This window comes from Cibotium barometz, chromosome 2, assembly GCF_041138505.1.
Source record: "Cibotium barometz isolate CiBa-2024 chromosome 2, ASM4113850v1, whole genome shotgun sequence".
Taxonomy (NCBI): domain Eukaryota; kingdom Viridiplantae; phylum Streptophyta; class Polypodiopsida; order Cyatheales; family Cibotiaceae; genus Cibotium; species Cibotium barometz.
In genome coordinates, this window is record NC_141047.1 from 38,863,182 (window position 1) to 38,869,328 (window position 6,147).

Consider the following 6,147-nt stretch of genomic DNA (forward strand, 5'->3'; position numbering starts at 1 on the left):
TACTAAGCGCTCTGGTGTGACAAAACAGAGAGTGAAGATGTTGATAATAGGCTAGTGTATCAACAAACGAGAAGTGGCATTTTGTGGCTTTATGGCAAATCTCCCAATGACACAAATTTCAAGATAGGGATGGTAAGATTTTGAGTTGGACATAATTTGATGCTGTCCTTAAGGAGTAGCCGAAGGGTTTAGGTCGGATTTCTTCCACAAATGATCATCACTATAAATAGAGTGCTCCCCTGTTGAGAAGCAAAACTCCTTAAAGTTTATCGTAAGCAAGGATTTGGAATGCATAAGCTGGCCAAATATAGAATTGGGTTGCGGAACAAGACCCTTAAAAACGGGCGGCGCCATGGTCCTTCAAACTCTAAATTTGCAAACACGCTAGTGAATAGTGCCATGAATTTCATGAAAAGCATGTTAAACGATCCTCTCTTTTTTTTCGGCAAATCTCCAGTGAGGAAGCAGGAGGACGCTAACCTACAACATTTAGCCTACCTCAAAGCATGTTGAACGACAGTGCCTTTTTATAATCAGCCTGCCAGCGAGCTGAAGCGGTCGAGTTTTCCGCCATGGACCGTCGCTAGCAATTGTCTAGCTTCTACTACCAATTGAAACGTCTATCAACTGCATTCTCCTAATTCGCTTATGTCACATCAAACTTTAGAGTTAGTTGGAAAGACTTGTACTTTTTCAAAATATGGAAAGTCGATACCGAGTTGGTAATGTTTCGAGAGGGCTGAGATCAAGGAGTACCATTATTTTGCTTGTTATAATTGAGACATGTCTTTGTGTAGCATTGTTAGGGGTAGGAATTCAATAGCCCCCAGGGCAACCTTAAGGAATTTCATAGTCCAATCCATCAGGTAATTCTAACTTGTCTATAGGAACAAACGGTGCAAGCCCATTTTGAAAGTTCCTTCATTGTGGAACCAAGTTTTAGTTCCTCTCCATTTCGATGAGTAACAAAAATGTGGGAAAAAGTAAAGAACTAGTTGGAATGACTACTTCTAACCGTGGTGTTCTACAAGGGCAATCACCTAATGTGTCCTTAGTCGTCTCTAACTTGCACCCTCAAGGCCAGGCATGCATATGACCGACTAGTGCCATAGCCCAATGCCATGGGGAATGAATTGCTAATCCTAGAGATGTAGAAGGCTATGCGCAACCATTCTTGTATGTTTCACTACCAGGTGAATATGCAAAAGACATGAAGGATGACATTTGAAACGGGAAGGGGGATTGCCATGAATGTAGTACCTAGTGGCCCAAATTTAGGCAAGAGTGAGTCAACCTACATTTTAAGGTTGATGCTACCCCAATTTGATGAAACTGAAGATCGTGGTTAGTACCTAGAAAACTTTGATCAAGTTTGGGAAGCCATGCAAAGGATTGATGACATGCGCATGAATGTTTGATGGAATTGTGTGGAAGCTATGGTCCCACAAGGATGATGCTATGTCCTAAGGAGAGTGCAACAAATAACTTGCTGCTTTCAATAAAGGTATTTGCGGATATAGAGATAGGCAAAGTTGATCATGCATGAGTAAAAAAGAGGAAAAAGGGTCTTGTGATTCTACAGATACACTCTAGAAATACCTCGCTAGTTTTACCAAGCATAACTTCATCTATAGATGGCAAGTTCAAAAGTTTAAATTTTGCGCGGTACTTTAGCATCACTGGCCTAGAAATGACATGGAATTTTTCAATTTCAGGTCATGGGAAAGGAGAGCATGATGCCGCTGGGGTGGCACTGATTAAGAGAACACTTACACATGACCAAGCAAAACCAAATTGCTGGACATGGGAGTGTGCGGATGATGTGGTGAGTTTTCTAAGAGCCAGGTTTAGTGGTGGAGCTCATAGCAGCAGGTCATCTAAGAGAAGAGAAGTACATAGAGTCTTTTGGGAGATCAAGGAGGGTGAAGTACAGAGAGTTGTTACATGGTATTGCAAACGTGTTATATATTCACACTCTTTTCATTCTATGAATGGATACTCGAGTACAGACAAATGTGCTTTGAGTTGTGGACTACTTTCTTGCTTTTGTGACTTTTGTTTGTTCGGATGTTGGAGAAGATGCAAGAATAGTACTCATGTACAGTGTTGGGAGTATCAAACTATTTTTTGACTGGGGTTAGACAAATCAATAGATGACTGCTCAAGCGATAAAGAGGGCGGTAACGTCCCTTGTATGCTGGGGACCATGATGCATTGAATGTAGGGGATAAACTATGTAGTTATTGCAGAGAAGGAAGGTGTCGAGTTTTACATACTAAAGTGTAGTGCTCTAAGGAGTTGACCGCTACGGCATGAAGGGATGGATGGGACAATTCTATTCTTGCAGGGACTTATATGGTTCAGGGCTACTGGTATGACAAAGTGTCCAATGATGTGTATGACAAATATGGTTCACGCACACTTGGTTAGGGCCATTAAGTTTCATATGACACCCATTGAGGATGAGGGTAATTGTTATATTTTATGCCGTGAAACACATGAGAACATTTACAATAGCATGCCCTATATATGATCTCAGCACGTAAATTCTTGCCTAGCAAGTACTTGATTGTGAATTCTTGCCTAACACGAGTACTGTCGTCCTTGTACTTTTTTTGTCTAACAAATACTTTTTTCATATAAATATTTTTTTCTTGCATAAAAAGAACTTTTTTTCTTTAAAACAAGTACTTTTTTGCCTAGGAGGTTATTTTTTATAACAAGTACTTTTTCTTATGTAAAAAGTACTTTTTTTCTTGTTGCAAGATGTGAGTACTTTTTTGCATAACAAATTCTTTTTCTTGTGGAATAAGTACTTTTTTCTCTATAACAAAAACTTTTTCTTATGTAAAAAGCACTTTTTGCATAACATTTACTTTTTCTTATGTAAGAACTATTTTTTTGCAAAACAAATTTTTCTTATGGAATAAGAACTTTTTTTCTCTATAAGTGCTTTTTCTAATGCAAGAAGTACTTTTTTGCATAACAAATTTTTTTTCTTGTGGAACGAGTACTTTTTCCTTTATAACAAGTGCTTTTTCTAATGCAAGAAGTAGTTTTTTGCATAACAAGTACTTTTTCTCGTGCAAGAACTAATTTTTTGCATAAGAAATTCTTTTTCTTGTGGAACAAGTACTTTTTGCTCTATATCAAGTGCTTTTTCTAATGCAAGAAGTACTTTTTCTTGCCTAACAAGTACTTTCTTCAGCTTTGAACTACCTTACAAGTCTGAATTACAATAATTCAACTTCTTTAATGGAAACAAATAAACATAAAAGTACTCAAAAAGTATGACAAAATTGAATCGTATTTCCTTGTATCCAGTAAAAAGAATAGTTTCACCGGCTCGTAGGATGTTTGTGTATACACAATTACAAAAATGTTATTACAAAAAATTGAGATTTTTGGATGATGTTTTTATAAGCATGGCTATATATATCACTCTTAATAATTTTTGAATGGTAAATATAAAAAGGAGAGGGATGATTTGAATGGGCAAACTTCTACGGGTTCTTGCTGTCCACCCACTCTTTGTGTCACTTTGCACGCTCCCTTCATCAGTTGATTGTTGATGTAGTGCTCTCGATCTTTGTTCTCTTTACTCTCTTTGGCCTCGAAGGCATCACAAAAGCAAGGCGGTTTGTGCTTGTCACCGACTGGTAAAGCCACATGCCAAGCTCACGCAGCAAGAAAGATGTTTGCCGCTCGATATTTATGTCTTTGATTCTTGGGACTATCAGGTGTGTGCCTAGGATGTTCATCGAGCATATGTACAAAGTGTCATCTAGCAGCAACGTTGTGCTAGATGCATTGGAAGTTGGAACTCTGTCCTCCTAAAAGCTACACAGGTGCTTTAAAAAAAAAGTAAAAATCCACAGGGGTTTTTGAAGGTGGCCACTCGGCAGAGCTCCTACTCACACTAGCTTCTTGCAATACGCTTCTTTACTTTTGGAAGGTATTTTTGAATGTACTGCTCGATAGTGTGCCCTGGTGGCCGACAACTCCAAATTCATACCAATGCAAGTAGGCGGGCCATGATGAGGAAAGCGTCCAAGAGTGCATTAGCACCCCTTCCATGACCACAACAAGTGTTGGACACTCCTCACGGCCAGATCTAGGCACGAGCTGCTTGCGTGGATGCAATTTAGGTACTTCTCTCTCTATGTATTCTACCACCACCTCCATTGAGGGTTGTTCTCACTTTGGCCTAGTTCATATAGAGGTCCCCTTCTTAGCTCAATTACAAAACAACAGAACTTAGGGTCAATAAAAGAGACTTCATGATGAGAATGAAGCAAGAACAACGACAATGGACGAGACAAAAAATAACATTTTTCATTAATTAAAAATTGTACAACGCATGAGGGGCTGCAAAATAGTTGAAGTTGTTACCATATTATAGTAGTGATGTGTGTGAACACACTTAGGACCGCCGGGGCACTTTTTCCCTCACTAGGAGGTTTTTTCCCCCGTGCATTGTATATACGCCCATTATCTTCTAGGGCTTGTAATCTTTCATTTTTGGCACTCATAATACACTACTGTGTTGTGCTCAAGCTTTCTCATCTTCTTGAAGTTGTGTGTGCATTCCTGCAACCCTAATTCCAACAATTGGTATCAGAGCAGGCTTCCTCCTCCCGGGCAGCATCACCGGCACCTGCCGCTTCATCTCCTCCGATTGCGACGAGGTTTCACGAGCGTTTGCAGGTTAGTATATGCCGTGGGGAAGCCCGTAGGGCTTGTTCGTTTCAGAATTTTGATCTGAAGTCATTTCGCCCTCCGTTTTTGCATTCCAAGTACTGCGCAGGCAAAATCGTCCTACTGTGCAGATTTTCTGTCAAGATTAAAATCTGCAGGACAGGTGCCCATTCGTCTGTTTTGGGCTGTGCTATATAGCACAGGTCGATTTTATACAGGTTTACCTCTTGCAGACAGCATTTACATCTAGTAGTACAGTCATTGGCCATGGCTGACAACAATGATGTATTCCGCATGTTGGCTGCTGAGGATAAGTTGGATGGCACCAACTATCCATTGTGGGCATATATGATGCGACATGTATTGGTAGCAAAGGGGTTATGGAATATTGTGCAGGGTATTGATGCACGTCCTATTGTGGCTGGGAATGCTGTAAACACATCAGAAAGAGGTACTGTTGATGATGGTGCAGGCACAAGTGCTGTAGCAGCTGTTCGAGAACCACCACTTTCAGCAGAGCAGATTCGTTGGGATGGTAGAGATGCGCAGGCTCATGCCTTGATTGCGCTGTCTGTCAAACGTACCATTATCCCACATATTCGCTCCTGCAGGACTTCTAAGGATGCTTGGGATGTACTTGCCACATTGTATCAGGCAAGAAATGAGGCTCGTGTTGCTTATCTCCGAAAACAGTTGGAGAGTGAGCATATGAACGAAGGTGATTCTATGGATAGCTTTTTGACAAAGATCAAGGATTTCAAAGAGCAGCTCATTTCTGCAGATGAAATCCTGTCAGACAGTTCACTTGTGCAGACTGTTTTGAATGGTCTACCAGATTCTTATCAGGGTTTTGCTTCCACTCTTCGCTTGATGATGAAAGGCAATCCCAATGCCTTATCATTTGAGGAGTTAGTTTCTGTTTTGCTGCAAGAAGACCAGTCAAGGCAAAACAGGAATATTATGCGTGTCGCAGATCAAGCTTTCGTTGCTAGTCAGAGAAGCGGGAAAGGTAAAGCTGGCTTTTCTTCTAGTAAGCAGAAATCTGCAAATGCTGCGCAACCAAAGAAGGAAGACAAAGATGAGAAGAAGGGTGACAAACAGAAGACATTTTGCAAGTACTGTAAGGGAAATGATCATGTCATCAAAGCGTGTCCTAAGCTGGCTGCGAAAGAGGCTAAGAAGAAAGAGGCTGGTATGGCTGTTGCAGATGCCTCTCCTTCTAACAATGAATCTGCTAATGTTGTGCTAGATACAGAATGGGCATTCAATGCGCAGTGCAGTTATGACCCATCTTTGCATGACACATGTATGTCTGCAGTAGATTCAGATGTATGGTACTTTGACAGTGGTGCCACTAAGCATATCACCTCGCAGCGCAGTTTATTCACTTTCCTTGAGTCTGCTCCCACAGGGAATACTGTCACTTGTGCCAATAACTCCTCTTATCCC